The following is a 13,090-nucleotide window of genomic DNA, read 5'->3' as shown; positions in this document are numbered from 1 at the left end:
TCACAGCATCATCTTTCAGGATTTGAAAGAGCTCAACTGGAATTCCATCACCTCCACTAGCTTTGTTCATAGTGATGCTTTCTAAGGCCCACTTGACTTCACATTCCAGGATGTCTGGCTCTAGGTGAGTGATCACACCATCGTGATTATCTTGGTTGTGAAGCTCTTTTTTGTACAGTTCCTCTGTGAATTCTTGCCACCTCTTCTTAATATCTTCTGCTTCTTTTATGTCCCTACCATTTCTGTCCTTTATTGAGCCCATCTTTGCATGAAATGTTCCCTCGGTATCTCTAATTTTCTTGAAGAGATCTCTAGTCTTTCCCATTCTATTGTTTTCCTCTATTTCTTTGCATTGGGTTTCTGAGGAAGGCTTTCTTATCTCTTCTTGCTATTCTTTGGAACTCTGCATTGAGATGTTTATATCTTTCCTTTTCTCCTTTGCTTTTGCTTCTCTTCTTTTCACAGCTATTTTAAAGGCCTCCTCAGACAGCCATTTTGCTTTTTTGCATTTCTTTTCCATGGGGATGGTCTTGATCCCTGTCTCCTGTACAGTGTCGCGAACCTCCGTCCATAGTTCATCAGGCACTCTATCCATCAGATCTAGTCCCTTAAATCTATTTCTCCCCACATTGGACACCCTTTATTATTCCTTCTTTACTTTTGCCTTATGTCCACCTTTGGATTCAAGCTTTTTCTGATTGTAAAGCCTATTCCTTTCAGCAGCATTATGACCCAACATAAACTGAATACTTATTTCCAAATCCTATAACTTTGAATATTGTTGTCAGAGAGCTTGAATTCTAGAATCAAATTGAAATAGTAGATTTCTACCAACTAGTCAGGGCTAGATGATCCATAGACCTGACTGCTAACCTGATTCTTCAGAGAGTGAAGTGAAAATACAAAAGATAGTAAATACAAAAGTAAATGCAAAAGATTAACCAAGAGGGTCAAGTTCAGTTCAGTTCAGTTCAGTTCAGTCGCTCAGTTGTGTCCGACTCTTTATGACCCCATGAATCGCAGCACGCCAGGCCTCCCTGTCTATCACCAACTCCCAGAGTTCACTCAAACTCACGTCCATCGAGTCGATGATGCCATCCAGCCATCTCATCCTCTGTCGTCCCCTTTTCCTCCTGCCCCCAATCCCTCCCAGCATCAGAGTCTTTTCCAATGAGTCAACTCTTTGCATGAGGTGGCCAAAGTACTGGAGTTTCAGCTTTAGCATCATTCCTTCCAAAGAATACCCAGGGCTAATCTCCTTTAGTATGGACTGGTTAGATCTTGCAGTCCAAGGGACTCTCAAGAGTCTTCTTCAACACCACAGTTCAAAAGAGGGTCAAAGATAAGTCAAAATCAGGTCATGGATGGTAATGGAAAATTAATAGTTTAGAAGAGAAATGAGGAGGTCCTTGGTCAATAAAAACAAATAGGGCATCTATAAAGCAATTATCCTTCAATTAAAAAAATTAATTAATTAAAAAAAGAAAAGAAAAACAAATGGGAGGGTGCTGACTTTCCTTAGTGTGTTTTTACTGAAAGAATAACACATTTTATTTATGAATTTAATTACACACACATTTTGAATTATATAGTATATAAAATAAGGCACAACTTAAATATATTGCTTTTTCCATGCTTACATTTTATAAAATAATTTTATTAGAACTCTTTACATGCATATTTGACCTAAACGTTTTTATAAATACTAGTGCCATTTTTTCCCTTTTCTTAATTTTTCTTTAACCATATTTTAATACTCAAGCATCCCCCCAACATTTTTATATCAATTCCACTGGTATAGAAGTTTCGCTTGCTATTTCTACTGTATCAGTAGTTCCCTTGTAAGCAGGTATGTTTAAAACTCTGAAGTTAATCTCCCTCCTCTGTTGATAATATCAAATTTTATATGTTGAAGCCCTAATCTCTAATGTTGCTATTTGGTGGCAGAGCTTTAAAAGGTGAGGTGAGGTGAAGTGAAAGTCACTCAGTCTTGTCTGACTCTTTGCAACCCCACAGACTATAGAGTCCATGGAATTCTCCAGGCCAGAATACTGGAGTGGGTAGCCTTTCCCTTCTCCAGGGGATCTGTCCAATGCAGGGATTGAACCCAGGCAGATTACAAAGGTAATTAAAGTTAAATAAGATCATAAGGGTAGGACCCTAATCCAGTATGCCTAGTTTCCTTATAAGAAAAGGAAGAGACAAGAATGCACATGCGCAGAGGCAAGAGCATATGAGGACACGACAACAAGGTGGCAAACTAAAGAGAGAGGCCTCAGGAGCAACCAAATCAGATGGCATCTTGATCCTGGACTTTCAGGTTTCCATAATTGTGAAATGATAAAGCCATTCATTCACTCATTTTTTAAAAATACTATTTTTAATTGAATGGTTTGAGATTTACAGATAATTTGCAAAGCTACTGCAAAGAGTAGCTCTCTACCCCTCACCCAGTTGCCTCTACTGCTAACATCATTCTTTCTTTATATAGTTGAATGTAATTAAAATATTTACTTTTAGCTGTCTCTTAATATTTTATTATTTTCAGTTAATTAATTTAGAATTCTTTCCACTTATTGTATTTGCTGATTCTCCCTTTTGGTGGTATATTTCCTTCTTATGTTCATTCACTTTTAAAACATTTATTCTTGACAGGAATTGCATTGAATCTATAGATTTCTTTGGGTAGTATACTCATTTTCACTATATTGATTCTTCCGATCCATGAACATGATATATTTCTCCATCTATTAGTGTCCTCTTTGATTTCTTTCACCAGTGTTTTATAGTTTTCTATATATAGGCAAAACAATCTATAGATTCAATGCAATCCCTATCAAGCTACCAATGATATTTTTCACAGAGCTAGAGCAAATAATTTCACAATTTGTATGGAAATACAAAAAACCTTGAAGAGCCAAAGCAATCTTGAGAAAGAAGAATGGAACTGGAGGAATCAACCTGCCTGACTTCAGGCTCTACTACAAAGCCACACTCATCAAGACAGTATGGTAGTGGCACAAAGACAGAAATATAGATCAATGGAACAAAATAGAAAGCCCAGAGATAAATCCACGCACCTATGGACACCTTATCTTTGACAAAGGAGGCAAGAATATACAATGGAGAAAAGACAATCTCTTTAACAAGTGGTGCTGGGAAAACTGGTCAACCACTTGTAAAAGAATGAAACTAGAACACTTTCTAACACCATACACAAAAATAAACTCAAAGTGGATTAAAGATCTAAACGTAAGACCATAAACTATAAAATTGCTAGAGGAGAACATAGGTAAAACACTCTCCGAAATAAATCATAGCAGGATCCTCTATGACCCACCTCCCAGACTATTGGAAATAAAAGCAAAAATAAACAAATGGGACCTAATTAAAAGCTTCTGCACAACAAAAGAAACTATAAGCAAGGTGAAAAGACAGCCTTCAGAATGGGAGAAAATAATAGCAAATGAAGCAACTGACAAACAACTAATATCAAAAATATACAAGCAACTCCTGCAGCTCAATTCCAGAAAAATAAACGACCCAATCAAAAAATGGGCCAAAGAACTAAATAGACATTTCTCCAAAGAAGACATACAGATGGCTAACAAACACATGAAAAGATGCTCAACATCACTCATTAGCAGAGAAATGCAAATCAAAACCACTATGAGGTACCATTTCACGCCAGTCAGAATGGCTGTGATCCAAAAGTCTACAAGCAATAAATGCTGTAGAGGGTGTGGAGAAAAGGGAACCCTCTTACACTGTTGGTGGGAATGCAAACTAGTACAGCCACTATGGAGAACAGTGTGGAGATTCCTTAAAAAACTGGAAATAGAACTGCTTTATGACCCAGCAATCCCACTGCTGGGCATACACACCAAAGAAACCAGAATTGAAAGAGAGACGTGTACCCCAATGGTCATCGCAGCACTGTTTATGATAGCCAGGACATGGAAGCAACCTAGATGTCCATCAGCAGATGAATGGATAAGAAAGCCATGGTACATATACACAATGGAGTATTACTCAGCCATTAAAAAGAATACATTTGAATCAGTTCTAATGAGGTGGATGAAACTGGAGCCTATTATGCAGAGTGAAGTAAGCCAGAAAGAAAACCACAAATACAGTATACTAATGCATATATATGGAATTTAGAAAGATGGTAATGATAACCCTATGTATGAGACAGCAAAAGAGACACAGATGTATAGAACAGTCTTTTGGACTCTGTGGGAGAGGGAGAGTGGGGCATGATTTGGGAGAATGGCATTGGAACATGTATAATATCATATAAGAAATGAATTGCCAGTCCAGGTTCAATGCAGGATATAGGATGCTTGGGGCTGGTGCACTGGAATGACCCAGAGGGATGGTACAGGGAGGGAGGTCAGGATGGGGAGCACGTGTACACCTGTGGCAGATTCATGTTAATGTACGGCAAAACCAATACAATATTGTAAAGTAATTAGCCTCCAATTAAAATAAATAAATTTAAATTTAAAAAAATATATAAAAAAAGCATTTATTCTTCAGTGAAAATTGTATTGCTTGGATTTTCACCTGTGCTTGGATTATAGAAGTAAAGCTGTGTGATAGATTTTCTCTTGCTTACTTAGTCTCCTAGGTTTTCCAGGTTTTACACTCTCCTGTCCCTATTATTTCTCAGATGGGATTTCACCTAGTATGAGCTGTGCAAAAGTCAGGCTTTCTCACCCACATAGTGCATAAGCTTGGGGTTCTGAAATTTAATAGGTAATTCTTTTTTCGCTCATAAATCAAAGCAGATGATGTTTCCAGGACACCTGGAATAGGTAAGCAGGGAGCTTGGGTTCCAACTTTGTACTGTTTGAGGTCCCTTAAACTCATGAAGAAATTAAAATTCCAGCTTCTACTTTGACATCCCCCAGCTCATCCATATACTTTAAATTTATTATTTACAGTTTATCTATAATTTCTGCTTTTTACATTGGGAATTTGGAAGGTAGTTGAAGCTGGTTAGTGCACTGCTGTCTATTCAGTTCGTTATTTAACTGGATTTTGAATCTGCTTGTTGGTTTAAACATAATTCCTCATCTCATAGGAATATAACTTGGACCACATGAAAAAGAGAAGAGTTCATCTTGCTCTCAATATACAGAACATACAAGTGAAGATAAATGAAGCATGGTTCAAGATGGCACATTCAGGCCTTGGAGTGGGTGATTAGATGTGACTAAAGTAATCTAAAGATTAACTAAATCTAATTAGTAATTACTAAATTATTAGTAATTAGTAAATCTAATTACTTTAGTTTAATTAATCTAAAATAAACTAAAGAACTTAGTGATAAATAAAATCATTATGACTAAAATGTACATTAGTTAATAGAATGTTATCCCATGAGAACAATGGCTGAATTTGCATTTTTTACTGCTTTATCCCTACCCAGCACCTAGAACATTGCTCATAGCCCATTATTGACTCCAAAATAATATCAGCTTCACTGCAATTTGGATATCAGGAAGCTGCTACCAGAACAGTTGGCCCTTTGGTCAAATGAGCCTACTGATACTACATCTTGGAGTTAGATAGACACGAGTTTAAATTCTTTTTCTCTTATATCTTAGACATGTAAACAGGGAAATACCATTTTACATCTTGGAATCTCAGTTTCTTCCTCAGCAAAATGAATATTGTAACAATTCGTAAGTTTGTCATAAAAATGAATATGTTCCTAGGAATAATATCTGATATATGTGATACACAAAACACAGTAATTACCTTCCTAATGTTGCCTATGCCTTAAGCTTGCTCTGAGTGAGTCTTTCTGTGCTTATATTGACTTCCCCAATCAGAAAATACAATTTATGATATTTTTCTTCTTCACCCTATAGGTTTACTGTGAGAGTCTAGTGAGAGGGTATACATGAAAAACAACAGACTGTGAACTGTTAGGCAATATTATTTCTCCTATAGGCTGATTGGACTGCTATAATTGATATGTTTTCTCATTGATTTTTTTCTTTTTAATTGGAGGATAATTGCTTTACAATGTTGTGTTGGTTTCTGCCTTACAACAATGTGAATCAGTCATAAGTATATATATGTCCTCTCCATTTTGAGCTTCCTTTCCACCCCGCACCCCAGCCCACCCTCCCCTATCCCCACTCCATCCCACCCCTCTAGGTTATCACACCACAGCGGGCTGAGCTCCCTGTGTTAAATAGCAACTTCCAACTAGCTCTCTATTTTACGTATGGTAATGTATGTTTCAATGCTACTCTCTGAATCTGTCCCACCCTCGCCTTCCCCTGCCGTGCCCACAAGTCTGTTCTCTATACCTGCTTCTCTATTCTTACCCTGCAAACAGGCTTATTACCATTTTCTAGATTCCATATATATGCATTAATATATGATGTTTGTTTTTCTTTTTCTGACTTACTTCACTCTGTGTAACAGATTCTAGGTTCATCTATTGCTATAATTGATTTGACCAACCAGGTCAGTCTGAGGAAATAGTCCAGTTCTTCATAAAATCATTTCCTGTATTGCTTTTCTTTCACTGACAATAAATCAAATCAGTCAAAATTGTTAATATTGACAAATGTATATACATATATATGGGTTTGCCTCTAGACAGACAGATAGTAAAATCATAAGAAAATTGTATCTATGAGGCAGGCTTAAAAGAACATATTGTTCAGCCTATAAAGATGATTTATAATGAATCTTTAAGCATAGAGACAGGTCTTGTTTCAAGAAAACCCAGTATCTGAGCACTGATGTTTACAAAACCCAAATGAGGGGATAATCAATCACTCCACAAGAGGACTTTTCACCTCCCAAACAGATTCTCTTTCACACAGGGGATATCCCAAATAGAAATCAATTCATTTTATAAAATTTAATTTGCCCAAAATGTTTCAGAAAAAGGAGGTCCATCTGTCTAAATGTCCCTTACACTAAGGATGGTCACCATCTGTTTTCTAATCCCCACAGGATAGCAAATAAGGGATCGAATTCTAAAATGTGAAATCTAAATTGATCTAGGGAAGAATTTCATGTCTTGTTGTTAATCATAAGTGCAGGTTAGTGAAGGCAAGGTATGGACTTTACGATGTCTTCAAGAACAAAATAACCTTCTCTGTTTTCTTTAGGAAACTGACTTAGAAGTGGACCTGTCTAAAGACTGAGGGAGATGAGATGACCTTTAAGGTCCCACAGGCCCTAGGAGGCCATGCCTTCTCACAGTGCAGAGTATTCAGAGATATTTGTGAGAAGCATTAGGGGAGATTGTGCCATATGGAAGAAATTCACAATTTGAGATGGCATGTAGAAGACAGTATAAATATGAAGGCAGTTGAAAGGCTGGAAGACATCTCTTTAGCAATATGCTTTCTGAAACCCAAGACACCTGTTTTGCCAAAATGGGTAGGAAACCTGGAGAGAACACACTTTCTTGTAAAGATTTTCCTGAAGATTTTCACTTCTTCCCATCTTACTATTTAGCACAACTTAGTGTGCACACAGGTACAGAGATTACAGAGCAGAATAGAAAAGCTTAAAGAACATTCTATGAATGCCTAATGTCAGCAACTGAATTCAGATTTGACTATATTTATTTTTCGAGTCTTCCCTGGTGGCTCAGATGGTAAAGCGTCTGCCTGCAATGCGGGAGACCTGGGTTTGATCCCTGGGTTGGGAAGATCTCCTGGAGAAGGAAATGGCAACCCACTCCAGTACTCTTGCCTGGAGAATCCCACGGATGGAGGAGCCTGGTAGGCTACAGTCCATGAGGTTGCAAAGGGTCGGACACAACGGAGTGACTTCACTTTCACTTTATTTTTCTATTTGATGATTGGTTTAATCTAATGAGATTAGAGTTTAAGATCATTGATCTTTTCCTCCTGAAAAATCTGCTCTTATCACTGCTTATCTCTGGTGGTATACTGGTAAATAAATATGTAATGACTGGCTCTATGAGGGAAAACAAACAAAAAATTTTAAAGGCCCTAATTTTTAGTGTTGGCCAATTTCCTTGGTATAAATTGTTCTACCATGGACAATTTCAGACTACCAACAAGATGGCCATAAATGCAGAGCTGTGTAGAGTGGCTCAGAATCAGTTCTCCTGAATCAACTACAGATACACTGTATCTTCATAGGTGTTTGCTATGCTCATCATTGCCCTGTAGCCTCATGCATGCCTTATCTTGACTGTTCCATTGTAAGTGTATCTCTGGCTCTTCTATTTAAGTGCTTTTATCTTTTTCTCATTCATCTCGGTCTTCCACTCCTCCTACCACAATGCCTGGCAATCTGACTCCTTGAATAGTATCTTTTGAGAGAATGGCTGAATGGGTGATCTTTTAAATTCTAAATTAAACCAAAGTTCAATGATGAGGAGTCAAATCTTATTAGCGTTATCCTGAATTCCAAAAGACACCACTTCGCCAACTCTACTCATGGTATCTAAACCCTACTTTTGTCCCTAAACCAGGCAGTAGTTTAATCAAGAAATAGGTACAGCCCCAGAACCAATATGTTATTAATAATAACACTTCTGAGATAATTGTTTACAGATGGTATGTGATCCGATTCTGTCAACAGTATACAGATGTGAACTGGCTAGGAAACTTTTGACAAAGGTCTCCTCTAAAGTAAACAGAGTTGCACTAAAGAAGACTCCCTAGTCTTGTCTTTTCATAGCACATGGGCATGTGATGTTCAGATCTGAGCAGACCCTTGGTGTTTTTTAGTGAAATCCAAGAGAATCATGGAGAAACTGATCTAGAACCTTAACACTATTGGCTTGTTGAATTCATAAACCCCAGACTGCCTGCCCCTTGACTTCTTGTTAGACAAGCTAGTAAATCTATACTGTTTAAGCTACTTTTTATTGGGTATTCCATTATATACAATCTGAAAGCCTCCTAAGTAACGTGCTGCTGCTGCTGCTAAGTCGCTTCAGTTGTGTCCAACTCTGTGTGACCCCATAGATGGCAGCCCACCAGGCTCTGCCATCCCTGGGATTCTCCAGGCAAGAACACTGGAGTGGGTTGCCATTTCCTTCTCTAATGCATGAAAGTAAAAAGTGAAAGTGAAGTCACTCAGTCGTGTCCAACTCTTAGCGACCCCATGGACTGCAGCCTACCAGACTCCTCCGTCCATGGGATTTTCCAGGTAAGAGTACTGGAGTGGGTTGCCATTGGCTTCTCCAAGTAACTAATGCACTGCCTTATAAATTCCATAGACTCTGCTACTTTTCTTATGATATGCAAGTTCTCCATTTTTCTAGTTTCTGCCTACCTTTGCTTCCCTTCTGTTCATCACAGTCCAAGCCACTTAAGGTTTTCCTAAATGTCTCATCTGGCTTCTTATCTTTGCTTAAGTATTTTCTTCTTTTTAGGACACATAGCTGAAAAAAGAGAGTCTTAGAGTCAAGGAAAACCATGCACTGAATTTGTTCATAGAGGAATAATAATAATATTTATTTTCAAAAAATGATGCAAATGACATTAGTTTTAAGACCTGAGACATTTCTCACTTCTTTTCAATAACATTAAATTTGATTTGTGTATTAGTCTGTGAGGGTTTCTGTAACAAATAATGTGTGCTGGGTGGCTTAAACAATAGAAATTAATGCCTTATAGTTCTGTAGGCTCAAAGTCCAACATTGTAGGCTTTGAGGGAAAGATGTGGTCCAGGCCTTCCACCTTGGCTTGTAAAGATGGCTGTCTGCTCTCTAATGTCTCTTCACATCATCTTCCCTCTATGCATGTCTGTCTAGAGAATTCCCCTTTTCATAAGGATATCATTCTCATTGGATTAGGACCAACTCTAGATGACCTCACTGTAGCTTGATTATCTCTATAAAGATTCTATCTCCAAATAAGGTCACATTCTGAGATACTGAGTTTAGGACTCTGGCATATGAATTTTAGGATTCAACAATTCAATCCTTATCAGTTTGCTAAATGTTTGTACTTAAAAACATTTTTTTCCCTACTGTGTCAGAAATGCTTTTTCATGGAAATATTTAAACATATTCAGTTCAGTTCAGTTCAGTCGCTCAGTCGTGTCCGACTCTTTGCGACCCCATGAATCACAGCACGCTAGACCTCCCTGTCCATCACTATCTCCCGGAGTTCACCCAGACTCACGTCCACCAAGTCAGTGATGCCATCCAGCCATCTCATCCTCTGTCATCCCCTTCTCCTCCTGCCCCCAATCCCTCCCAGCAACAGAGTCTTTTCCAATGAGTCAATTCTTCGCATGAGGTGGCCAAAGTACTGGAGTTTCAGCTTTAGCATCATTTCTTCCAAAGAAATCCCAGGGCTGATCTCCTTCACAATGGACTGGTTGGATCTCCTTGCAGTCCAAGGGACTCTCAAGAGTCTTCTCCAACCCCACAGTTCAAAAGCATCAATTCTTCGAGCTCAGCCTTCTTCACAGTCCAACTCTCACATCCATACATGACCACTGGAAAAACCATAGCCTTGACTAGACGAACCTTTGTTGGTAAAGTAATGTCTCTGCTTTTGCATATGGTATCTAGGTTGATCATAACTTTCCTTCCAAGGAGTAAGCATCTTTAAACATATTAGATGATGCTAATGTCATGAAGAGGGTCCCTGGCAATCTAGAAAAAAATTAGTTGAGGACTAGCTTCCAGATTCAGAGAAGGCAATGCAAACCCACTCCAGTACTTTTGCCGGGAAAATCCCATGGACGGAGGAGCCTGGTAGGCTGCAGTCCATGGGGTCGCTAAGAGGTGGACACAACTGAGCAACTTCACTTTCACTTTTCACTTTCATGCATTAGAGAAGGAAATGGCAACCCACTCCAGTGTTCTTGCCTTGAATCCCAGGGAAGGGGGAGCCTGGTGGGCTGCTGTCTATGGGGTCACACAGAGTCGGACATGACTGAAGTGACTTAGCAGCAGCAGCAGCAGCAGCAGACTCCAGATTATGGGAATCACTTGTTACTGATAGGGGAAAGAACTGTAAACTAACTGGAAGCTCATATTCTGTGGCTTGCCTTCCAATTTTTTTTTAGAATGACACACAAGAAAGAAATACAAATGACATAATGTTATTTAAAATGATATCAGAATGCACCATAATTTAATTGCATATACTGCTGAATTGAGTATACATTAGTACAATTTTTCTGCAGGCAAAATTTAGAAAAATCTTTAATGATTTAGAAAAATTTCTAAAAATCTTTAGAAATCCCACTTCTGATTTTTCTAAAGAAAAATTAGAGATGTGCACACAGGTACATATACCAGAATGTTTATTACAGTGCTTTTTATAATTACAAAAATGATAACCACAAAATAAAATGAAATCAACTGAAATGCCTAAAAAGGGGGACTGCTTAAGTGTATATCTATACAACTGACCACTATGCAATCTTTAAAAACCATGTTGTAAAAGTATTTAATATCCAAAATCACTGCAGATGGTGACTGCAGCCATGAAATTAAAAGATGCTTACTCCTTGGAAGAAAAGTTATGACCAACCTAGATAGCATATTGAAAAGCAGAGACATTACTTTGCCAACAAAGGTTCGTCTAGTCAAGGCTATGGGTTTTCCTGTGGTCATGTATGGATGCGACAGTTGGACTGTGAAGAAAGCTGAGTGCCGAAGAATTGATGCTTTTGACCTGTGGTGTTGGAGAAGACTCTTGAGAGTCCCTTGGGCTGCAAGGAGATCCAACCAGTCCATTGTGAAGGAGATCAGCCCTGGGATTTCTTTGGAAGAAATGATGCTAAAGCTGAAACTCCAGTACTTTGGCCACCTCATGCGAAGAGTTGACTCATTGGAAAAGACTCTGTTGCTGGGAGGCATTGGGGGCAGGAGGAAAAGGGGATGACAGAGGATGAGATGGCTGGATGGCATCACTGACTTGATGGACGTGAGTTTGAGTGAACTCTGGGAGATGGTGATGGACAGGGAGGCCTGGAGTGCTGCGATTCATGGGATCGCAAAGAGTCAGACACGACTGAACGACTGAACTGAATTGATATATATGTGAAAAATAGCTGAAAATATTATATAAAATATAATTCTATTTTGGTTAAAAAATAAGAGTAACTGTTTCCAAAAGAGTGATTAATTAAATCATCGCTACACAGTGTTTATACCTGACTGTTGGATTGGGAGTGATTATTTTTCTTGAGCTTTTTGTTTTGCTTAAGGCATCTATTATTCTTTTAATTTAAACAAAAATATTGTTTTATATACTAGGTGACCTTTTATAATGATTAATCCCATCCTTTTACAATCATCCTGTTTGTCCCCCAAATCACATTATTTTGGGGGAATGACTTGCGTTTTAAAAGCTATTTCTATCTACTTCCTAAAATCTACATTTGAGTCCATTTGTGTAAAATTTTCATGAAATGTGATTTTATGGCAATAATGAAAAGGTTGTAGAGAATGGAAACATAGAATAACCATTTCAGAGACATCTGTGGAGACAATATTACCTCTTAAAGAGAATCTCAGACCACTCTCCTCATTTATGAAAACACATTTTTCCTCTAATTTCCATTTTCCATATTCAAAAAGAAACTAATTAGAACCATTCCTCTTTCCCCAAATTTTATAGCCTGTTGTTGCAAATGGTATGATGATAGTCTTCAAAATTATAAAAATTCTAAATATATTGTCATCACTTTCTAATCTCAGTGGTGGTGTAATACTATCACATGATATAAATGCTTATATACTGCATTATAAGGCTTCCCAGGTGGTTCCATGGTAAAGAATCTGCCTGCCAATGAAGGAGATGTGGGTTTGATCCCTGGGTCAGCAAGATCACCTGGAGAAGGAAATGGCAACCCACTGCAGTGTTTTTGCCTGGGAAATCCCATAGACAGAGGAGCCTGGTGGGCTACTGTCCATGGGGTTGCAAAGAGTTACACACAACTTAGTTGAGTGTACATACTGCATTATAATGGTAATATTTGTAAGGATAGTTCATATATATATGCATTTTATGAATTAGAAATATTTTCACATTTATTTCATTTTCTCTTTCATGCAGCCCCCAAGGAGCTGCAAGTTCCATGCTAGAATGTGTTCTGTATG

This window comes from Bos javanicus, chromosome 3, assembly GCF_032452875.1.
Source record: "Bos javanicus breed banteng chromosome 3, ARS-OSU_banteng_1.0, whole genome shotgun sequence".
NCBI lineage: Eukaryota > Metazoa > Chordata > Mammalia > Artiodactyla > Bovidae > Bos > Bos javanicus.
The sequence above is the reverse complement of the archived record's forward strand: the minus strand, read 5'-3'. Positions refer to the sequence as shown.